This window comes from Zootermopsis nevadensis, unplaced genomic scaffold (assembly GCF_977971745.1).
Source record: "Zootermopsis nevadensis isolate Lab colony 2312 unplaced genomic scaffold, Znev_1.0 Znev_ptg000016l, whole genome shotgun sequence".
Classification (NCBI taxonomy): Eukaryota; Metazoa; Arthropoda; class Insecta; order Blattodea; family Termopsidae; genus Zootermopsis; species Zootermopsis nevadensis.
In genome coordinates this window covers 15,827,583-15,853,311 of record NW_028259148.1, presented here as the reverse complement: position 1 = coordinate 15,853,311, position 25,729 = coordinate 15,827,583, and the positions used below count along the sequence as shown (strand labels likewise).

Below are 25,729 nucleotides of genomic sequence, written 5' to 3'. Positions count from 1 at the left end.
GACGCAAATGGCGAATGATACCGCAATTACTAGTAAGGAGTCGCTGGGACTATTGAACGCACTTGAGTCATCTGAGTGGAAGCTGTTCAGAGTCGTAACCGGGATACCAGGTGGACGGGGGAGTAACAGGAAACATCGGTCACGAATGATTACTTCCAAAGTACAAGGACTCGACATTCTCTGCTAGTTTCATTAGGCAGAGTTCAAGACACACTGCGTTTATATAAAAAAGTTAAAACAAATTTTCTTCGTCCTACGAGGAGTATGCTCCACGATTATTGTATTTTCAATGCTCGAAAAATGATTGTTCGCTCTTTTTTCGTATTTGATACGTTTACGAGTCTGTTCTACGTTATAACGACAGAGACCATAAATCACTCCCCGCCTGTAACCCCACTCTGGGAAATGTTTCTTGTGACAAGCTAATTCACTGTTATGATGTAAAAAGTATAGATCCTTGCATCGCAACAACTCCGTCCCGAGGCATAGCCTCTCGCCTAATGGGGTTCGTGTGATGACACGAGATGTGGTCCAGAGCGTGGACCCACTCACTCTCCCCCCCCCCCACGCACCAAGAGCTCGACTCTCGACTTCTTCGTTAATTTATGGTCCACGTTTTCCCTGTACTCAACAGTTCATTGGTTCAAGGCTCAGATGGCAACTGCGTGTCGAGTTTTAGGCACATATCTCAGCCCTGAAGACGGAGGCAGTATTCTCCTCCGAAACGTTGGTGTCTACCTACAGGTCCACACGGAGTTATAACCCAGGACACCAACGCCGACATTTTTACCGTGGCGAGAACCTCAAATGTCGTACAGGACTGACATATAATATTTGTCGTCAAGGTGAACGATACAATCGGTAAATAAAAAAATGGGATGGACGGACTCACGATCAAAGGCGCGAAATGTCTCAAACTTCTTGAAAATTGCGATGGCGGATAAGAATTTATTATGTGTGGAGTTTAAGCCCACAGATGCCCTGAGCGAGTGCAGATCCTTACTCAGGGCTAAAGCAGAACTGCTTCATAATGGTTCAAATGCTATTTGAGCTAGGGAAATTAGCAATCCAAAATTTGCAAAGAACGCCTGTGTTCTTTTCGGTGCGGCACGGATTACGCCAGATTCACTTCGGCTGAAGGACTACGGACTAATTACTCCATCTGGGGCTTCCTAATTCGTACTTCACAAGATATTTTGTTTATAGTTTATTCGACGACGTTTTCGCAGCAACTACAACTATAATGCGTCGAATGAATAATGAACTGGCAAGGATGTGGAAGGAAGATATTAACCCGGCATTTGCCCGGAGGGACCTAGTAAAACCACCCAAACCCCAGTCAGTCTCCGCACAGAGACTTAAATACGGGGCTTCCCGAACACGACTCGATCACAAGATAGTATTAGGATCGTCAAATCACGGAGAATGACACGGTTCTGGATCCATTTATTCCATCGATGACACAACGAGAGTATTATCTGCAATAACACGTCTGGAACAAACTGGTGGGAAAAGTTCAAGGGTCGTAGGGACGCGCCTGGAAACTTGGGCTCATGTGGAAAATTAAATATTAAAAGTGTTTCTACAGAAATATGGTGAAACGATGCAGATTGGATTCAACCGGCTTTGGACAGGGACCACTTGTTAGTACTACTGAGTCTATGATGCATCTGTTGCGACAACGTTAACTAATGGAAGTTCCCACGAATTACAAAGACGGCTGTCTCATTCGTCGTAGGCGTTTAAAAAAGTTTCGGATGTCCTTGCTGCCTCCATCATCATGGCGATGAGTGACCTCTGAAACGTTGGTAAACCTCTGCCAGGCGCTACAGCCCAGAAGACAGCCATCTTCGTACTCAGCGCCGTGAGAACCTCAAAGCACGAATTCCTTACTCCCCGCCTACAGCCTCTGATCGTCTCGTTGCGTTCGACCGGCAGGCGATCTCTTTCAGGTCGGAATATTTTCCCTACTACAATCGACTAAAACTGAAAATATTCTGTGAACTTAAATTACGCGGATTTTGAAATCAGTATAAATACAACTGCTGTCAGCTGATGTTCCTGACATTACGCAGCCAGCACATAACATTCCGTGACTTTATTATCGACATATTTTTATGCGTAACGCAGAATTCATGAACCACAATTATGCGCGCCCACGTGTACAGACTGTCCCAGAACAACATTACGTCACTTTTATCACCACAGAATCACAATTCCTGCTCCAAAATGCTGTTAGTTTATGATGAAAGCACAACAAACTGTGATGACGTTATTCTGGAACACCCTGTATATACACGTATCAAGGAAACATAACGGGATAACAGCCCAAATTACAGCAATTGTTTTACAATACAGAACAACTGAAATGCGAATCCATGAACCACGAGTACGAAAACGTGGCGGAATATCTATGGAGTTGATGAGATCGTTGTTTCAATTTCACGTTTTGTTTTTTCAGTATTCCAGAATCAAACTCGGACTGAAATACTTGTACGGCGATGTACCTACATGAGACCAGTTTTAATTAACTGTTGTAACAACAACAACAACGCCTGTTTCGTGTCTATGTTCAGTCACACATCGACAGCTGCGCAGGCAAACGATTCAATTCACGGTTGCTCAAGTGCGTCGTGCCATATTCTCCGCGAACTTAAGACGATATTAAAGGCGCGTTTATTTCTTGACACGTGCCGCTGTGAGCGAAACAGAGGTCATACCTCGTCGTTGACAGTCGGCATCATTCCCGGCTACAAACACATTTCATCGCCCTGATGACGGAGGCAGTATGACCTCTGAAGCGTTGGTTAACATCGACCAGACTACACAGCGCAACAACCCAGAAGACAGAAATCTTCATACTCATCGCCCTGATGATGGAGGCAGTATGACCTCTGAAACGTTGGTTAACATCGACCAGACTACACAGCGCAACAACCCAGAAGACAGAAATCTTCATACTCATCGCCCTGATGATGGAGGCAGTATGACCTCTGAAGCGTTGGTTAACATCGACCAGACTACACAGCGCAACAACCCAGAAGACAGAAATCTTCATACTCATCGCCCTGATGATGGAGGCAGTATGACCTCTGAAGCGTTGGTTAACATCGACCAGACTACACAGCGCAACAACCCAGAAGACGGATATCTTCAAACACATTTCACTCTATATAAGCGCATTTGCATACATCGTGTCACTGTGGTCACCGATTTAAGTCGTGTTATGGGAACGACATGTCTGTGTTTGCATTTTCTACTCATCTCCGAAAGTGTGCAATGGATTTCGGTAAAATCTGGTACTAAAAGTCACACTTTCCATGTTGAGTCTCGTATCGGCTCGTTTCTGTTAAATTACAAGTCATATTTCATGCGACGGTGAAATTTAAATATCTCAAAGAAATATACGACATAATTCACACTTAGATAAGAATAAAACACGTTTTTATTCTTTGTAAATAAATAAAAGGCAGAACGAATTATGTGTCTGTGCAACACAGCAGTGATAATACGATTAGCCTTGGACCATCGAATTCGTATCAAACAACAGATGAACACCAAGGACATTGACGTATGAGAGGCAGCAACAGACACGTTTATAAAATATTCGTGTTCCATTTTCAGACGCTTTCTCGCGATTCTGATTCATCACACAGTCGCGATGTCCGTTTAAATTCAACGGGAAATCCAATATATACGCTACACGTTTTGAAAGATGCATCGTTAAACAACCTTTAGTGCTCTTGAAATGAAAATCTTCATGACGAGAGACACGCCATTTATTTTGGACAGTGCTGTGCATAGAATATGGAACAAAGAAAAACCCGGATGACTCTCCGAGGTGAACGTTTCAGTCAATACCACCTCTTCAACGACGCCAAGTTTGAGAACATTTCTGACACCCCTGTGCCTCGACATGCACCTCGAAGACAAATATTTTTAAATTTGTATTTCCGTGCGACGCGCAGGTGTGTGGCTTCGAGAGCAACCGTGTGTCTGATCTTCGAAATAAACACAAATAATCGACTTTCCTGAGGTTGTCTTCCCACAAAAGAAGTTTCCTGACACTCTGTATCCACTTTCCGTAACAAAAATGTCGATATTTACTCGGAGCTGTGTCTGTCATTTCTCTGTGGCGCGACGTTTGGGGGCGACTCAACTTGAGAGTGCGGATGGATTGACGGTGTGTGGCTTATATATACATTATATTGGCACTTTCTTGTAAAATTTACTTGTGCTACAGACCCGTGACCGATGCGTATTTGCTTAAACGCGCAAAAAGAAATGTGAAGACGACAATTATTTGCCGAACGTGGAAAATCTGAACAGACGCAGAAATGAAATTCACTCAGAAACTTAAACGCAAATTTTGCAATATTTAGAAAGGATAGCCAAAAACAAGACAAAACACTGCTTTTATTTTCCCAAGCGTAAAATATTCACTCTGAAAACAAAAATCCAGTCGTTAACGCCTGCAAAAGTCTGCGAGTTCAAACTTCCAGATCACATTAATAATCCATCTGCCTCAAAATGCCGTATCTCCTTCATCTCACGACGCCAGCTTTTAACATTTTGACTTTTTCAAATCGGGCGAGTTTTACAACCGGTGGCGTATTAATAAAACAGAAAATACGGTAGCTACCCTTTCAACTTAAAATCATCATTTATTCGTCCGTAATACACAATAAAATATAACCTACAATAAATCTGTATTCACTATAGAGGATGTCCCAAAAAGACGTATACACCGCAGAAAATTTGGTGGCCGCTTGCCAGTCAGTTGGTAACCCCTGTCAAATGCGCCACGAAGCTAACGGTGGTCATTGTGAACACCCGCACTAGATTCGCTAATTCACTAAGTGACAATGCTGACGTATGTGTAATTGTTCAATTTATTAAAGTGTCCTTATTTCATTCATTAAAATATGAGTGCATGTAAATACATAATTTTTGTTGTTTTACTGTGTTTAAATTTCATTTAACAGTTTTGAAAGCGTAGAACGTTTCTCTAGATATAAATGGGAGGTTTCATACGGCCCAAAACCCATACGAGTTACAGCTCCACGCACCCTCAATCCCGACAACGGGTGGAGGCTGAACCATCAGCTTCGCGCTCCGTCCCCCCCCCAAAAAAAAAATAGGATGAGACCCCCTACCCTTCCTGCATGCAACAATTTCTCCCTCTCGTCCGTCCATGACAAAAGACGCAGGTGCTTATATGCAAAGTATTGAACAAGCCGCAGATAATTCAGTCTGCACAAGAAGAAATTACTTTTCGAAGAGCATCTGAAATTTTCCGCACAAAACGAACGACGACTTCAGTCGCATTTCAGAGAGACCGGACCGTACAAACGGAACAGCGCGCTCTCCACTGTGTGCAAATGACGACGGTGCCATTAACTTCAGCGTTCAGCGTCTGCATATAATACACTTCTCGCGTATTTTCATACGGCCAATTTGCCATCGGGGTAAAAAACTATTTTCCTTAATCACACTTCCCTCTTCATTATCCATTTCCCGCAAATTTTTCCCGTCTCCGTTTTTCAACCCAATGGACTCGTACAGACCGTTCCAAAAGAGTTTCACTCACACAAAATAACAAACAGAACTTGTTTTAGCAAGTTCCCGTCTGAATAAAAATTGTCTAAGGAAGTTCAGTAGTTTGAGACAAAGCTTCACGTTTCGACTCGAAGGAAGCCGGAAGGTTGCGGTGAGTAGTTAGTTAGCAATCATTCTGTGACCCTGAGTATAAATCTGGGCCCGCAGACCGGCCACAATAACAGAGCTTCCGTAGTTTTTCTCAGTACTTCCAGGCAAACGCCAAGAGTATACGCTAAAAATAGACCACGGCTAATTCTTCTCACATCCTTTTTAATGATTTACTAATGATACAATCTCTCGACGCCTGAACAAATGAAAGTGTCATGAAATATATGAACGAATCTCACATAAAACTGAAATTATGTATGCGTGTACGGTTAGAGGGGGGTCACATCAATTTTCCCCCAAACTTCGGAATAGATTTTGGAAAGTTGTCCTGGATTATTAGAGTCCCGGTGGAAGCGGTTTTTGTAGATCGGAAACTAGGAGAGACGGAGGAATGGCGCCAAGAACAAGGTCGCTTCTCTCGGCAGCGATATGACAGGAGCAGACGGCACAGTCGCAAAATGTGCCCACGGTTCTTGAGTTCTGCGCTGCCCAGAAAGAGCGTGGACCCGTCTGCTCGCCCCAAGCGCGAACCAAACTGTCTTCGGTCGTGGCCTACTTCAAGGAAACATCAAATAATACAACCGCAGTCAAAGTTTCCTCGAAACACAGAACAGTTCTCGCTTTGCCACTTCGCTCTGTTACCTTTACCGCAGTCGACACTGAAAATGGGGGCCGCAGTGGATGCACCCGGACGTCAGAGCGTGTTTCCATATTTTAATTAAATTACTTGTCGCCCGAATCAAACCGCGCTGAAACTCGTTGAATAATTCAAAGTGGTTCGCCAGTTGCTGGTTTCATGGGCGAACAAAGCACTGTCGTAATGCGAGAACTTCAACGTGAAACAAACCTCTCTCTGCATAATTTTGCTCCTGTCACAACGCGAGTGGGCCCGCTGACCGAGACCCTGGTCCACGGCGAGTGACCTTTCCAGCCGAAGAAGCCTCGTCCAATCCTTTCACTCGCTCCACGTCCGAAACTGGTCTACTTCACTTTCGCTACGAAAGAAAATGTCGGCTCACGAGAGGTCACACCCCCTCCAACATGCCTTCAGCCACACACCTCAGACGTATGCACTAAGAATTTCCACAATCTGCAGCAGCAACAACAACAACATGGCGAAGGCGCGATTTTATAATATCGGACAGACGCCAGGGACTGCGCGATGTTAAAAATTATACAAAGAATATAAAACAAAGTCCATATTGATCCTGCTCTGCTTTAGGTGGTTATCTAATGAACCACTGTAGGTGGTACGCAAATGGACCATAAACGTGCCTACATACCTGACACGCTACAGATACACTTTTTAAGTCGACATTCATGCAGCTCATAACAGCGAAAATAAATAATAACCCATAACATATTTATAATTTTAAATAATAAAAATTCCATCTCGACCATAATTTAATCCTGTGGCCATCGACGCACTAATCCGCCGAGTCAACAGCGCATTTTGTGTTTGAGTCGTACATTTGCATTATCAAAATATCAGAACACGTGATTTGCAGGACTGCAAATGAAGCAGATTTCGAGAGACCTTCGTGTCCCATTTACTTAATTGTTTAATAATTTACCGTCTTGGGGTGTACATGTCGCCGACGGTCTCTCTCGGGATAACGACTGCAGTGGCCCGGGGGGGGGGGGGGGGGGGAGTGCATCGCTTAATTAATTTAGACGAGAGTTTTAAATGAACGTGCAAGAGGAAGTAACCATTTCGACGGAAGATTTGTCCTGAACAACTTCTCTGATCAATTAATCTGCGTTTCAAAGCAATTAAAACATTTTGCGAACTACGAACTCTCATGTTACCTACAAATACAATCCGGGGGGTTTGTTATGTACCGAGGTTAGCATACAAACAAAGTATTATACACGCAAATGCTTTTGTCTGCATATTCCTGTATCACGAATCGCACAACAACCATCAGATTTTTTTAAAAAAAAGGAAAAGTAAGTCAGGGTTCATAAAATAAGGTTATCGTTTAGGTGCATACATATCTTATGGCTATATCACAACACATGAAATACAAGAATACGATGGACATTAGAAATAAAATATACTAGAATACAGCACTGGGAATCCATTCAAGTTCTGGTGGAGAGGCTACGAGGAAGTGCCCTCAGGTGGCATTCCCGCGCAATACGTTTGATGGTCTGATGACTGGCACCACAGTCACAGTTCTCTGTTTGAATTTTTCCCATCGTTTGGGTGCGTTTACGTCTTCAGTAATTTGTTTTCAATGCGGTAAATACTCGAAAGTGATTAACTGTGTTATGTAATTACTTGCAGAATTTATGACAACACAACACCGAGAGATTTGTATATGAGAGGAGCACATTTATGTTTGCTGTGAGTGTACATCAGAGATCGCCATTAAAGAGTCTTGCAACACGACAAAGAAAGTATCTGGAAGGAAAACAAACAAAGGCCAATCACGCCGTCATTAAATACGGTGGTTCGGTCGTTACGCCGCCCGGGATTACGAGCACAAACGAAGGCCTGCAATTCAATTACAGTTCGGCAACAAAACTAATTCCTGGATTATTAACGACGCGCTTGTAACTGCGTATGCAGAATGAGTGATCGTGTAGGGATCTCCTGTCAAGGGAGACTCCCAGCATGTCTGGAGGGACTAAATAAAATCATGATAACCTTCATTCGGGACAGCCGGTCTCAGGGTCACCTCCCCCGTCCAAAGTACGAAAAAACTCTTCGCTTCCCGCGGTGGCAGTCTTCAAAACACGAAATGGAAACAAACAAACCAATAACAAGTTTGTAGTCCGGAGGTTCATTGCCGTGTTCACAAAAGGCTGTAAGCCGGTCCCTGTACTGAGCCAGAGGAAATCCGGGTCTCACCCTCCCATCCTTTCAAATATCCGTTTTAATATTATCCTTAAATCTAAGTCTAGGTGATTCGAGTGGTGTTTACAGCTTAGGCCCTTAAATGAGAATTCTGACCGCATTTTCCACCCTCCCCACGCGCAGTACAAGCTCCTCACTGGGCGGTGCCTTCGGGCGTCCGGGTGATTCATCCCTCTTGTGCCCAAATGGTCTCAGCCTGAACCCGTGTTCTTTGCCAGCGTGCGATTCCAAGTTTCACAAACACGAAGCAATTTTTATATTTACGTCGGATGTCTCCAGAGAGGAAGACAAAAGATTCCGAACTGAGTCGGGCAGAGAGCAAGCGTCCGTCCGCTCTTTATCGTCTTAACTTAAGGAACTTGATCCGTCTCTCGGTCGCGCTACTTTATTGACGCGTTGTTTCGTTTTCTGTCAAGTTATTGGTATTTTGAGATCCGCTAGGTTGGCACCCCTACACTCTCCCCTTTGATTTATCCGTTTGCCACCGATTCTCATTTCTGCTAAGTGGTATCGGTCCATCTCAGTCTCTACGAATCTCGTATCAAAGCCGTCTCTACCCTTCGGTAGTGCATGAACGATACAAGGCGACGGATGGACGCACGTGGAAGGAAAAGTCGCGATCTCCAGATGTAAAAGATCCGGCGAAAGACTTCGACGATGATAATGAACAGCGCGGGACTTGAGGTTCTCACAACGGTGAGTCCGAAGACGGCAGTCTTCTGGGTTGTTAACGCCGCGTGGTCTGATAGAAGTTTACCGACGTTTCAGAGGTCCTTGCTGCCTCCATCATCAGGGCGACGAGCAAGCCGCGCGCGGCGTACAACGCGTGACAACCCAGAATAGAGACATCGTTAATAAGTGAATGGTTTACGTCATTACACAGCAGAACCCGGTCTGAATCCTAAATAATTTTGTCGCTTTGCACAGAATCGATGATAATGCAGGCTTTTCAGCACGTCAGAGGAAACGGAAATCTCACGCAGAATTCTACGGTGAGCAACGAATTCGAGGCCTGTGAAGGAGACAGGAGGATATTCAAACTGGTGTCAGTGCCACGGACTGTGCAGATGTGAAACACGACGAGAGCACAAGTGGGCATAGTCCACTTGTGCTCCAAACTTAGCTTCGACTTGCTCCCCCATCCCCCCCCCCCCTAAAACCACTAACCGTAACCTCACTTTTCTCGCACCAGCGGTGATATATAAATTGCAAGATCTACAATGCGCCCGCATTCTTTGTTTTGTTTCTCAGCAGCTGATTGCGGGCTCATGTCCGCCATGTATCAACATGGCGGAACTGTCACGGTCCCAGGAGCAGGCGCTCACTTTACCAGACAAGAAACAACCGTCTCAGGGTTCTGCGCGGGCAGAAAGTTATTTACAAGGCCAATTAATCACATGACGCTCCGCGGAGCGACATGCACGCGCTCTGGCGAGGGCGTTCCGAAGAAAGAACAAAGCGCAGCGCACAGCGCAGGGTGACTGAGTGACGCGGACGGAAAACTTCTGGGAAATAAGTATCAGGTTACAGGGCGAAGACGTCAGAAGACACGAAATAAAAACCAAAGAATATGATTTCGAATTCATATAAACAAAAATACATTCCTTGTTTTATAAAGAAACTTATACAGTGCGTTCACCGACAAAGTTGAACGTAACTGTTACTTCCCAGCTCCCGGATGGAACTGCATCACTCACCGTTAACAACAAAAGTTTTTCCCGATACGATACAAACGCATCAACTTACTTAATCACTTCCTTCAGCGATGCGGGAAGTGACACTCGAGTTCAAGCTAACGCCGATGCCAGTGGATGTCAGGTGATAACATCAGAAGAGACGCCGACGCCGACGCCGATTTACATGTATCTTGCTTGCTAGGTGACATTATCCTGCCACCAAGTGGCTGCAGGATAACCAAGTATCTTCCAAATCGGATTTCTACGTGGAAGGCTCACAGTTCTAATGTTACAATTCCCCACAGTACTCCCATAATCTCGTAATTTAACAGCTAAGCCAAACTAACTGACGACCTAGTCCCCCGGGTGCACGAATTACTTTTCGAGGTCAGCTGCAACATCGGGAGGACCTCTGATAAGGAAAATTAAGTTGGAGCGCTGACTGTATCATCTTCAACCAGCATTATTATTATAATTGTTCACAGTGGTTCTCTGGTGCGCATGTCTCGTGATGAAGACGAAATGATAATCAGAACGCACGGCTGTAAAATAGCAACGTTAATAGCAACACACAAAGAAATTTTTTTTTATTCAACTCGGGTTTATGAACCATTAAACACACATTACAGAAAAATAATGAAACACGCAGACCCGACTTTTGAAATTCATACGTAACACAATAACACGAACTGCGGGGCGAATTACGTGTCTGTGATTCTTTAAACTAATGAACTGGCACCAAAACCAAAAAAACCTCAGCGAGATTCAGACACCACGGCGAAACAAACGCCAGGCTGAAATGAACGCACTTAAAGGAAGGAAGGCATTAGATGCAGAAATTGCAAACATAATTTTCCCTTGCCCTGGAAAAAGACCGAGGCAAGTCGCCTCAAAAAAGATTGTGGCACACGGAATTTTTATTTTGATTCACAGATACACAGATGGATGCTCATAAATGTGATGATTCAAGTCATGACACTGGACAGGGAGTGAACAATCCCCTGGAAGCAAGCAACACGTTCTTTAACACACAAATCGTGTGTTCATGGGGAGGCGGAAATCCAAATTTTGGTCATGAAACCGGAACAACTTTGGGCAAAAACTGACAGGTGCATAAGAAGTGATTCAAACTGCGCTGAAGAACGAAAGCGAGAGCGGATAAGACAAAACGCACTTGCAGTAATTTGTCATCGAATTACGGATTTTATGAGGGAGAATTCCTATAATTTCAGTTCACTTCACACACAAGCCTACAACAAACGCGGCTTCAAAATAAATTGAAGTCAATTTAAAAACACACTTTTACAGCACTGAGTGCATTAGACCACGTTATATAAAATTCTGTCAAATTCAAAATACAGTTAATCAGGCCCTTAATGAACTGACAGGATTTGAATACGCAGTCGGAGGGAGGGGAGTGAATGGTGACTCAGAAGAGGAAAATACATAAACGATGCGAAACGGATACACGCACATACGTACATAAATTGAAATAAAGCAAATAAAAATCTATACGTGGCTCAATTAACAGTGACACGCGAAATATTCTACAGCATTTCGCAAAAACCTATTATAGGATTAAAAACATGCGAATGTAGCCAAGTTAATTTAGGCTGTTAAGAAATTTGGCCCTCAAAATGAGCAGGACGAAACCAAAATCAAAACAACCATGACGCCGAGTTTGGTCGAAATCAGTCAAAACGTTCGGGGCATTTGCTAGGAGATACTCGGACGAACAGAACGAAACTGATCGGTTCTGTTCCACGAAGAATGTGGGGCGCCCGGGGTCAGTCCACCCTGAAGAAGGGCTGTCGCCTGTGCCACGGCTATACGCCATTTTGCCTGCCGCTTTGTATGAGCCAGCAGTTCGCTCCTTCGCTCTGAGGACAACACAGAACGGCGGTGCCTGAGTACAAACTTGTAAGTGGACGTCACGAGACAATTTACAAACTGTGTCGCGAGGCGCTTAAATCGATAACGTCCACATAAACAAGTCATGTAGCACGCATTGCAGACTCCTGAATGAGAACCAGAAAATCGCTGATACTCAAGAAATACGAAATATTTCTGGAACACAAATGCTCAGTACCACGTTCACGTGGCCCCTATCCTAAGCCAGATGAATCCAGTTCGCAGACCCACTTGTATATTACACCCCCCCCCCCCCCCAGCACTCATGCTTAGGTCTCTCAAGTGCATTCTTGCTTACAGATTTCACATGTACTTCTAATGTCACCTACGAACACCAAAACCTCCATGTTCTTCCCGGGACACACGAAATTCACACAAAATGTTACTGGGATACACAAAGGAGACAACTCGAGAAACAATGCCCAGATACCACAGAAGTAAGAATCTGGCATGGCGACATGTCGCCGCTGAACTTAACAGATGAATAACAAACCTATCGGTAGCGATTGTACAGAATGTTCCATTCAAAACGTAACCCCAAAAGCTCTTCACTCACAAAACGACGAACTCAACAAAAATACTGAACCCGATGTTTCAGCTGATGCACCGATCGAAGAAGTTACGGCCGTAATTTCAGCTGTTTTCCGTGTACCGAAAATTCCTTATCAATCAGCACTTCCTTCTCACGACACGCGTTGCTGAGTTCTTCTAGAAAGAACGCGCGTTCTGCTCTTGCGCAGCGGCCTAGCAACTCGAATGTCACGTGGGAAGTTGGCAGAGTCGATTACACGGGGGTGGACCTGCTCCTGATTTCGCTCTACGTGATTTTTGTTGGGCTGCGTTATACACGGAACAGTATGCAGTCTAATCCTTCGGAACGCAAGAATGCTCCAACCTGTTCCTCATGCGGACTGCATCAGTGAACTCGTACAAGTGGACGGGCCGGCCGGTTGGCGGTAATGGTGAGATTAAAACCCTTCATAATTAAGGTTATAATTGATGATCGATTCGAATTGCATTCACTGACATTTATGAAAGAAATTCATTAATAACCCCGCTCTCACAGGGATGGAAAATATTCCTCCTGACGACCTCACGTGGCCCCTTACATGCGAGAGGCTTGTCTGCTCTCCCTTGTTAAATTCCGAGCAGGCTGGCCGACCAATGATTTCTTCTCTCAACGTATAAACAAGTTCGGGGTCTGTCCGTCACAAGCCGAGCCACGGGGACAGCAGCTCCGGCCACTCAGATCTGTAGACGGATGGACGGACAGACAGAAATCAAAATAACATGAGGTCGGAACAGACATAACAGATCTGTACAATGCTTACGACGATTTTCCTCCGGCCACAAATTTCGTGGTGCAGTGCATAAACAAACCTTTAAACTTCTCACGTGTTCTAGTGCAGTAACTGAATTTTGTATATTCTTTTGGGTTTCGTATGATTCTCAGTGTAAACAGCGATTAATTTCTTAAACAGCGTTAACCAGTTTTGCCATGCAACGGTGAAGTGTTGTGTTTTCTTTGCGGTACGGGCTCAATTCATAAATACTATTCAGACGGACTTCAGCTTCAAAGGAAAGTTTACCCCCCCCCCCAAAAAAAAAAAAAAAACTCGTCAAAATTTACCCCCTCCATCTGATGCCGCTAAATTATTTAGTTAATTTTCCAAATTGTAGCTTCTAATAAGCAATTCAAAATTCACGTCGTTTCTGCTAGCAAACTTTCACTAACTATCGCCCTAACGTCTTCACTCCTACTTTCTCCTCACCAGAAGGACGAGCGGGCATTGCCTGGGAACCTTCTGGACACTCTCTCTCCCCAGAAATCGAAGTCTCTCTCACTTCTCTCCTACAAATTTTAAACAAAGAAATAATTTCAAGTTCACTTTTCATCTTCATCGTCTGTACTTGTTAAACGCTGATAGTCGGTGTAATAGAAAAGAAGCTACATCAAACAACAATAACGCAGTGTGAAAGTTTATTTTCAATCTGACGTGACAAATCGCAAAGCTCTGCAACATGGCGGCGAGCGCACACGACGACGACTTCGCCGTGACGGTCCTCTGTCGGCTAATAAAAGCTATTTTTATAGAAAGAGAGTTGACGCTTGTTGTTATTATGGCCATTCCACCACGCAACGTTATCGTCTTTTGCCTTTACAAATTATGTATCTCGTCACCAGGGCGCAGTGCGATGTCATAAATACGGTCGCATTTAGAGACGACCTCAGCTAGCAAGCATTATCTTGTCAGTACAGAGAGGAAAGAGAGCCTATTTTCTGGCCGACAGACATAAATCTAGTGTCGCGTGTGCCTTTTTATTATTTAAGAGGCAGTGACACAGGTATCACTTATGTATGAGAAAATTCTAGTAATAATTTTCGACCTCACAGACTACAGACTCCACTAAAATCCCCTAATAATTATGACAATAATAGAAAATTTATAAATTTGGTAATACAACACATTTCAGTCTCTACGAATAATGTCCACTGGTAATATTCAAATGAAGACTCTCGCACCGGCCATTAATCGGCCTGGTATTTTATGAGCTTGGCATCCGGTGTTCGACTCCCCGTACGGGTAACCGATCTTGGGAACCAATAGCTTCTATACAGCTGTGGGGGCGTTAATGTCGAGGATGAGAACGTGTGGAGCTGTACCTCCACTCCCCGTGTCTTCATACCGCGATGCTTAATTGAGCACCAGGGAGCGCTTTGAGTTCCCGAATGTCGCGGTATGCCCCTTTTCGGTACATAAATACGCACACAAAATTCCTGTTGGGAAACCTCATGGAGGTGTGAAATGTAATGAACTAGGTCAGGGAAAAATTAAATGCGAATAGTTTTTGTGGAAGACCGTGACAAACTTCGCGTTGCCATAACAAAGGTGTGTTTCTCCGGCACCTGAACAAATACATCTTCCTACAAGTCCCTTCAGTATCGAGTGTTGTTGGCAACTGGGACGCTGCTTGCGAAACACCCGTTTCCTAAAGGGCGATGGACAAGGGTTCGGTCGGACAGGAATTGCTTGTCCGGCAGGCGACATAGAAAGTCCATTTCGTTCGCCCAGCGGTAACCACGGGTCACGACGCTCACGTAACCCGTCTATTAGTCGATCCGACGATCACACGCTACACATTACCGACTGTGGTAGACACTACCGAAGTGCTGCCTCTTACGGATATTCCAATAACTACTCTTCCTGCTATTGTGTTGCTCGTCAGGACCGACGACGGGCGTCTCACTTGCAGACTATTTTCCTCACACAAAACTTTCATCCGGACAGGAGTGAATGTGAGGCCGGAACGTCTTTGGCGTCGAAACTCTGATTTCACATTCGCCCGGACGTCCAGCGATCAATCTGGGAATACAAAACGCCAAGCCCCATATTCTTTTCTATCATCACCATTACAGTGACGCAGTAAGATGGAAAATAAAATGTGCGAAATTTTGAGTCAGCGAAGTGGCGGTCGGCCGAGCATCGGTTCCCGGCGGTGGCACTGGAATTGGTGACTAAAGCTGCACGCGAGAGAAAATTTTGAAGACTGCTGTCAACGCCCTGATGATGGAGGCAGCAAGGACCTCTGAAACGTCTGTAAACTTCCACCAGACTGCACGGCGCAGCAACCCAGAAGACAGCAATCCTCAGACTCATCGCCGTGAAAACCTCAAATCCTACGAGAACAATTTGCTTGGCACAAACTACACAAGCAAGCTACCTTGAGAATTTCCTTCCTAGTAGCTACAAGGTCTACCCGACCGCGTCAAGGACACGTTAGCAGACATTGCACCGACTGTATAGAAAACGTCGGTGGGGTGCACAATTTCTATTACTGACCTCCTTTGTAATTAATTAGTTAAGACCGCTTGTGCTGGTGTCAGCCACTGCTCCACGTGTCTACTGACAACGTGCTGTACCGGTGGTCCACTGCGCTTCGAGTTACATCGCACAGCACACGAGCAAGCTTTTTGAGCGAGGGCCGTTCCCGAGGAAAGTTTAGAATTTTGTTTCTGCGAGAGCTTCAAGACTCGACAGTCCCAGTCTTCGATGAGTGAAGTGAATTTCATACACAAGGGAATGCTCAAATACAGTAACGTTCAGGTGTCCGGATAAAGTTCGCGTGTTTTCGACCAACGTAAAATTAATATTTTAAGAATTATTTGTTTTCAGTGGATTGGCAGGTTACCATTTGTCACAGACTTTTCCCTACAGATGAATGTTGAATTACGACGAGCTGGGGAAACAACTGATGTTGTGTCTGACAACATAAAAGCATTGAAATATTCAAACGCAAATTGAAAAATGACAGTTTTAAGAATTTATCCAACCTCAAAAAAAAGTCCTTGAAATTCATAAAACACCAGGCAATGATCGACTTGCATTAGTGTCGAGCGCCATTCCTGAAACGTTCGACTGGAAAAGGTAGCAACGCCTACTTTATAACTTTTCTGTCTCCTTATTCACGACAGTCGTCGTTTCCCACCACGAACTTTAAGAAATCAGACGGGCGAGGGTCGAGCTTGCTGGTTCAATAGCGCTAGGACCAAATACTTGCACAGAGAGTGAATGTATACACGCAGACCTTCCGTCGTAGAGCTGAAACGTAGGAAAATGTCTGCAGAATTGCACCCAGTAAATTAATAAAAGTAAGATAATCTGGCGGAATGCTTCAACGCTGACTACTTAATTTCTTACAATTCTGTTCACGGAGTTTATGAGAAGGAAAATTGTAGAAAGAAACAAGTTGACGCCACACGCATCGAAGGGAAGGGAAGGAAGTAACTACGGAGGGGTAGAAGGCAGATCAGTGGCTTCTTATTGGCATTGAATGTACAGTCACTTCACATGCCAACAGCTCTTGTTACACTGGCTGGGGTACGAACCGTGTAACATCCTTTCAAGCACCTGCGATAAACAGAAATCCGTCCAGAGCCGCAAAATGCAAGGGGCTATACGACCCATTACAAGCAAATCTCTCCGAAATATCAGTAGGCTTGTGCCACGCTCGTGCTGTATCGGAGTGTTAATATTTCAGGGCCGCCCCAGTGGTAAGCTGCTTAACCGGCGATGTTACAGGGCCACGTCCGGAAGTGGAGCGCAGAAGATATTTACCATCAAGTATTAAAGACGGACCGTACTCAGTTCTGAGGAATGGTCAGCCCAGCCCATCCCAGCCACACGGCTTCATTATGCAATGTTTGCCCTCGCTGCACGAAGGAGGAAATGTCACGTTTCACCGAGCGTCATCTTCCAAGAGCCAACAGTCGCTCATGAGATCAAGAGAATCTCTGTCTTTTGTGGAACACGAAGGTTCATCACCGTGTTCACAAGAGCCCACATATTTTCCTAACATCTTATTTATCACAATCCTCTGATCTACCCCTTGGTTTTCCAACCAAATTCATGCACGCATTTCAAAACTCCCACGCATGCTACATGTCTCACCCATCTCATGCTCCTCGATTCGATCGTATTAATATTTGGCGACGCGTACAAACTATAATGCAGCTCACTACGCGATTTTTAATGTCATTTCATTCCTCTTGTTAGGTTCGAATGACACCTCGCACCCCGTTCTCAGAAGCCCTCAATCTGCGTTGTGCCGTTAATGAAAGAGACCGAATTTCACACCCATAGAGAACAACGGGTACGATTACAATTTTGTAAATTTTACTCTTTTACAGCAAACTGGAAGACAAAGGATCCGAGATGCGCGGTAGCAAACATTCTCAAAATTTTGTCTCCTCTTAATTTGATGTTGCACCGCGAAATTAGACGCCGAACAGAACGTGGTTCATTTCGACATAGCAACAGGTCCCAGCGCCCTAAAACAATGTAATCTGTGAAGACGGCTCTCTCTCTCCGTCCGTTGTCAGCAGCAACTGACTTCCGAGTCAGAACTTTGTCCTCCAGAGGATGAAATGAAACGACGCTTTGTCGGCCGGGCAGAGCCCACACTGATGTACAAGTGATGTCTGTTCACTGTGCAACAATAATGTAATTGTTACTGTTCTACAGGGCGATTACAGCGCCTGCCTGCGTCAACAGGGGAAGTTACAAGTTACGTCCAAGCAATCAGTATTAAACGCTAAAGTTTAAGTCACATTGTTTTACAAAACAACTGTATTAATCTGGAGGCTGTCTTCAAATTTTGCAACCGACATTGAGTCAGGAACATTTATCTTAATAGATGACCATATCTCTAAGCAAATCGCACATTCGTGGGACGTGAGAGTGATTATGCCCTTGGCATTCTGACCATTAAACTGGAAATTAGAAGCCAGCATAATCCCGTCAAACACTGATCATTCCGTATAATCCCCTCCCAGTTTAATATGAAAGCTACAACCACTTACATTTTATACAGTTCAGGCAAATGAATAAAATTAAGCGAAGAGGTGGAGTCGAAATCTGACATGCATTTGTATTTAAAATGGCTGCCGTGTTCACTTGCAAGCAGTAACTTCGAAAACACGCTTTCTACCGTCACACGTTCTGTGTGAAGAACGCCTACTAGAAACGTGGAATTGGCCTAAAAAGACGTATGTTTAATTTAAATCGGTTTGAAGCATTAATATTGACGCATGAATGTACGACTGCATGGCTTCTGTAATGTCTAGCGTAAGCCGAAACGTCTGTTACATTTGCATCTAGTCTTCCTAAGGAGATTAAAAAAAAATTTCCGTCATTTGGGGCCAAAACTCTGGGTAAAATGACTCCAATATTCTCACAAACCACGATTACGTTTCACAATAATAAAGATTACTGAACATGTAGTTATATCACGATCAATAATATATCAGGCTCAGAGGACCCACCACAAAACAGAACAAAAGAACACGCTATAAAAGTATCACCACCTTCCTATTAATAACAACGTAAGAAAATCGCGTTCAAACAATCAAGGTCACAATGTAGAAGAAGGTAACTTGTTCATAACAAAGTCTGACAGCGCTAAATCGAACACTATTAATTAAATAAATAAAATAATCTGTGCAATTAGGTCTGTGTACGGAGAACACACACAAATCGCTTGCGTCATTTTACCCAACGTTGGCTGCAGTGGGTATCCGACCCATAATCTAAAGGCACAAGAACCACTGATCGAAGCAATTAGTGTTAATTGTTGCTTACTTACAAAGTCTTCGCTGGATATCTGTTGAAATAAGCTGATCACAAGTCTTAGGATGCCAATGGCGATAAACTGCGACTGTAAGAACGTTAGAAAAGCACACGAAAACGAACTTTTGCACACAAAGCTTCAGAACCTCACTATCACTTGACGCCATCTTGCACTGGAGTTCAGTACCAACGTGACGAACCTAACTGCGCGAAATTTAAATCCATTCGATAAATGCATTTATCTGTGGGTGTTAGGCAAGTCTCCCCTAATTTTCCTTCTCATGTTACGATGCTGTTGGCAGACATGTTTGAACTCAGGAGAACCTGCGTGCACTTGTACTAAACGTTGATACTGACAGAATATCCGTTCCCACGGGTTAGTCACACTTCGCTCGCGAAATGAGCTCAAGGTTGCGGTGGTCAGGACTTCGCCGAGTATCCACCCAACTTCGTGTGGTCTCGGGTTTAACCTCTCCGCGTCTTCGTAACATCAGTTCGTACGTGACACTACTTCACGCCAGCTGCATGCGTTGTCAGCGTGGCCTGGCAAAGTTTGCAGTGCGCACAGCTGCATTTGAACACTGACGAACCAACTATCGAAGGTTGTTACGATCGTGGCCTTTTGGGTTCTGACGCCGTGCAGGCCTAGATGTGTAGGTGGCTATTACCGTTTCGGAGAAACATATCGCCTCCATTTTCAGGATTTAAATAAAATTATTCGTGGCGTTGGCTCCGTATATGAAAACCGAGGCCCGCCATATTTAGAACAACTTCCCTATATTGCACAATGGCGTACAAATTGGCATGTGATATCTGAACAATGCCGCAATGATCCAGAACCAATCTTTTACCCCCCTTCAGGATGTTTTTGCATTCTGAGAAGTGAAATATGAAGATAAATGTAACATGATACAGTCTGGCGAATAACACAAAGACCCATAAACCCATCGGAATGAGCAGTAGCTAGAAGACGCCAGCGTTTTGACCCGACCTGTACTCCCAACTTTAATACGGCTTCTGAGGGGAAATTTAATATTCTGTTCATATTTGCTGTAAGAGGGAGGCGTTTATTTTCTCTGGGATGTTATTACTTGGTCTCCTTGTGTGCTATTTTAAACTGTTAAAGTGTGAGATGAATTATGAGGGCTACCAAGTTCACTAGCGGGCAATTCAATTGAAGACAGCCAAAACTTTACGACGGATAAAATATTGTGTTAATAATGCAATCTTATTCTTTCTTCAGCTGAAACCTGGGCTTGCAGCGCAGCTGTAGAGCCAATGAGACGACGAAGGCCGGCAAAGGACGTCTGTTTTTCCCTTTCCAAGACCGACGCAGCGCCCATTTTTAAACGTCCAACGCCACTGTGCTCAAATGCTCCCCCGGATTTGGCTTCGTTCCAAAGTTCGGCGGAGACCCAGACCAGCTCGGAGCGAGGCGCTGTGGATGCACAATGTCCTGGAAACAACTCGAACTGTGTTCTTCACTTTTTTTACTCTTTTATTCCCTGGAGTATAAGAACTGGTGTAGACGCCACGAGCAGCAACGAAACTGCAGGTTCCGTGGGCTAACAGAACTGACCGACGACAACGAATAATCGAACGTGCAGCCGAATGGTCAGCAATGTTACTTAACTGTGGACGTTCCGGGTTCACGTCTGGGCCCCGGAGGCCGCCCATCCTGACTGAGGCATTTCGAGCTATGTCTTAAACCCTCCACGGAAATGCAAGGGCAGTACTGCAGTTGGGGCGAATCTTCAGACAAAGTCATTAGAAATTTGGGAACTTAGACAGGGAGCTACAAAGCACTGCCACTGGGAAACAATGTTTATCGTACGGATAATTTTTGCATCCTTATCTGCTGCTCTCCCACAGATTCTCATACCCTTGTATTTTACTGTAACTGATCTCGAGCGCACAGATTCGCCCCGACTACTGTACCTGGAATTACGTCATAACGACTTCCTCCCATGGCCGATTAAATTTATTATTCACCACATCATGCGACGGTAGACAAGCTGAGCTACTGACGAAATCTCTACACAAACAAACAAACAAACAAACAGGAGCGTACCGGAGTACACAGTTTCCAGACGCGTTACTTGTACCTTGGAATTTTCTCCGAGTGCTCCGAGCTGTTACGCACAGCTTTGATGGAGACGTTAGTGGCTTATTTACATTCACATAACAGAAATGCAGTCCCTGAAATTACATGAATGTGTGTTTTAAACGTTCATGTTGGTACTTCAGCTCTAGCGTTACATTTGTTTATCATGAACTGGCTGTTGACAGGACAACGCAGTTTGAAACAGAGAGACTCCTCTCTCTCTCTCTCTCTCTGTATCAGAAACTACTCAAAACATGCAATGTAGTACACAATACGTGTTGAGATTTCTCCTAAACTATTGATTTTGCAGAAGAGTGTTCACAAAACAAAACATTCATTATCCCAATTGGACAATAAACTCTCAGTTGAAAGTTTAATGACCGCGGGACCATTTATTAAGGGGAACCAATTCGATTCCCGGCAGGGACTCACTGAATTCTGTCCATTCTCTGGACCCACCGAGGCTCCTAATCAATACCTACAGGGACTGTTTCCGTTTGGGTAAAGCGGCCGGAGCATGACGATGAACTCTAACTGCCGTGATTAACAACGCGTGGAGCTGAACACGAATCAAAAATCAAAATTTATCTATTGCCAAGAAATCGCTCAACGTGCAAACATTTACAAGAATGCAAAATATAAGACGCTGCCTTCTGGGTTATTGCGCGTGTCGTCTGTCAGAGGTTTACTGACATTTCAGAGGTGCTTATGCATCCATCATCAGGGCAATGAGTAGAAGGACCTCTGAAACGTCGGTAAACTTCTGCCAGAAGACACGGCGCAACAACCCAGAAGGCAGCCATCTTGAGACCCACCGCCGTGAAAACCTGAATTCCTACATGTAAAATATAAGTTTGTAAATAAACACAGTTCATATTTTAAAGACTCCTGGAATCGGCGTTTGCTTCACGAAATACGAAATGAAAAATGATTTCTCACTCTGTACAGTTTGGCATCTGAAGTGCAAATATATCTGGAGCAATAAACGAGGTCTCAAGCCAATAAACGCGAGCGAAGCATTTGGACTCCATCAGACCACGCCTCCCCCCGCCCCGTGTTAATTTCGGATGGAAGAACTTTATACCAGACCACGGAACATCGAAGTCGTTTGGGTGGCACTCCTGGTTCGTATTCTGCGGGCCAGAGGCCCAAGGACCGCCTGTCCTGGCTGAGGTTTTCGTGGTTTTCCTCCGTCTCTGGAAGCAATTCATCATCCAGAATCATACTGTCATTAGACGCGAGCCACAGCTCCAATGGACTGTAGCCAAAATAATGGTAAGAAATATCCGGGAGCTCACGTGGAAACTGGAGGCACGCAGGCGACAGCGCGAACGGGGCACAGTGAACGGCGTTCTGCTCCAGCTGCTGTTGTCTCCGACGCGGTCCGTCGAAGCTCTTCACTCGTTCTTACCGACTTTTAATCTTGTGGGGAGGAACTCGTCACACCGGAATGCAATTACACTGAAATATACGGGGTTTCAAAGGGTGGGGGTGAGCTCGCAGCTTCTTCGGGGGAGGAACAAGGCAATGAACCTTGAGGGGTTGGGGGGGGGGGGGTCCAAACAAGCGTTCATATTCCGTTCCCTGGACATATTTAATTAACCGCTTCGAAGCCGACGTATTATAAGAAAGGCCTCAGACGGAATTAGTCCTATTATAAAAATGGCCGATAACGCTACTAAACAAGTCTAGCATTTCCTAAGGATTCTAAAAGAATTTCACAACATTTAAGAGTGCCTCTTTGACGTGGGTGTTCAGATCTCCTGGTCCAAGTTCTCATCCAACAATACTTTACAATCCAACATAAAAATATCTTCGTTCAAAGCTAATAATTCAGAGCAAACCAAAGAGGTTCAGAAATACAGACCAAGGAAGATCTACATTACAATACGCTCGAAACGTAATCCTACAATTAGAAACAAATGGGGCAATGCACGAGGCTTGTTCAAATAAAACCCGTTCGGGAGAAAAACAGCTGTCGATAGCAGAAATCAATATGGACGCTGAGGCAGGCATCCCATTGCGTTACAAGGCGGTGGATGAACTCAACGAAGAGCCACTTCACCACCGCGGCTTTGACGCGTTCGTCCGTGCTTCTTCAGGAGGCCGAACGCGTGGAAATCACGCGTTGGCAGTTCCGGGATGAATTTGGCACGTGCAAGAGTGTCCTGCACAGCCTTGACACCCCTCTCGTGAGCTCACCAACACGCGTTCCCCTGATGGCGGCACACACCCGAGCTGAAGACGGCTCGAGGTCCTGCTCGAATGGATTGCAGCTCGCGGTCGACTGCACCTGCGACCTGCAGTTGTCGCTAGTAGTGCCACAAACGGGTTTAATTTGAACAAGGCTCGTTTAAAGTTAACTATACCGGTTAGAGGAATTAAAACACTCGCACTTTCAACCACATCCTGAAGAAAATAAAGCCCCCTAGCGAAGTTAAAATTTACGTAGCGATGGGTTTACAGTGTTTATATTAGAATTAATATTATCTGCTTGTTGCTTTAAAATCAAAATCAAAAACAAATAACTGAAACGCAGTGCAAAATCCATGACTTTCACCACCGCGTTCATCAGACGAGTGATTTTATAATTACCTCGCACCTCAACTCCATGATTACACCCCTTTCGGCAAGTAAAATATTTATTACTGAACCCAGAACACGCGAAATGTTTGATGGATTTTAATCAGCATGTTCTCATGGTTGTGAATAGAAATCAAAAGGCTTGGTTTAGTTTCACAGACCTACTTAAACACAAATGGAGACGAAATTCGTCAGCGATTTTATACGACCTATCTCGTGCAAAGCATGGAAAGGTTCGTCAGCTAAATAATACGTATGTACTTACTGACTTCAAGACTTCAAGCTAATTGAAACGGGCTCCTACCTGCAAAGAACAGAAAAGAACACTCGATTATCATCGTGTCTCGTCGCAATTCTGATCTGCAAGAAGACATTTTGGAGCGGGCTTGCCTCACAACTCTGGAGTCGAAGCTCACCTAAATGACATATACAGAAATTGAGTCCGTACCTCAAAGAAAACACTATAATTCTTCATCGCAAAGACCAACAGCGCATGTTGTTTAATCACCGTTTACTGTGAGAAAAATGAAATAACATTTTACGCTTCAGGAAAAATATAGAGTTCTTGACTATTCGAGGTGGTACATATAGTTACCACTGGGTTTAAACAGTTAAACATGACCACAGACTTGACGCAAAGTCCACGAGCATTTGTCTTTTGGGTCGTGCTCAATTCTTGTTTCATTTTTCGAAACTACGTCGTTAAATTCCTACCGTACAAATTTAAAAGGTAAATTTATGTTCATAATTCGGAATAATTCCGTTGAAAGCAGCGTATGACTTTTACAATAACAGTTAAAGTCACAAGGCCGCTTACTGCCAACAAAACATTTCAGCCTGAAAGCATGGACACTGGGTCGCCATCTGTCACAGTCGCCAATAGTCTGAAAGTTATGACAAGTGAAATATAAATTACATACAACTACATGTCGGTCTGTTCATCTGCACGTCAACGAGATTACACGGTCTGACCAGAAAACCAACACGAAGTATTTCATTGTAACAGACAAGGCCCAGATTAATTGCTACCAATACATTATCGATATCATTCATGTATTGGCAGTGTTTCTGGTATGAAATACTACAGGGTGGTACATAATTATTCACCTAAGGGCGCTTTCATTAACTCTTGGCTGCAACTGGTCGATTATTCTTGCATTCAACTCCAAACACACCAATTACCGATTAACATGAAACTCGGTATGGATGCCATGCCACTGCTTACAACATAACCTCAATTTTGCGTTAACAACGCAGCAACATCGCCACCACGCAGATGGGAGAAAGCATGTCACGCGTTCAGAATTGCCCTTTGCAAATAGCCGGGGAAACCCTTCCGATCTGTTCCGTGTTCTCTGCTCACAGCTGCGATAATCAGATGGCGTGCTGATGTCATGAAGGAAGACATCCCACAGCACTGTCCTCCAACTTCACAAGTTTCAGAATGTGTCATGTTGGTATTAAGGACGGCAGGAATTTAAAAATTGAAAAAAAAAGTATCCAAACGCACGTAAATACCAAATGTCATGAAAATCTGTCCAGACTTTCTCGAGTTGCTATTTTCGGACGATGACGTCAGCGAGTGCGCGGCTTCCAAGGTTATTGCCGTCGTATGAAAATCAGTCACGCTGGAATAACCTTCACGTACTCAAGACGACAGCCGCAAAGAAGTTTCGGAACCCTAAAATGCACAAAGCCACGGGAGTGCGTGTCTGCAAGTGACGGCGAAGAACGGCAATCAGAATTAGACTACTAA

The 25,729-nt window shown here is 44.4% G+C and overlaps 1 protein-coding gene and 1 long non-coding RNA gene across 12 annotated transcripts in view; one reads left to right on the top strand and one right to left on the bottom strand.

Moving 5' to 3' along the window:
• The window catches only part of LOC147873792 (uncharacterized), a 28,544-nt gene extending 6,777 nt beyond the window's left edge, over positions 1-21,767 (top strand). The window contains exon 2 of the long non-coding RNA XR_015535352.1: positions 20,530-21,767. This is a non-coding gene — a long non-coding RNA (uncharacterized LOC147873792). The remainder of the gene's footprint in view (positions 1-20,529) is intronic.
• cpx (synaptic transmission protein complexin) overlaps positions 1-25,729 on the bottom strand; it is a 482,383-nt gene that overhangs the window by 91,695 nt on the left and 364,959 nt on the right. The window lies entirely within an intron of this gene.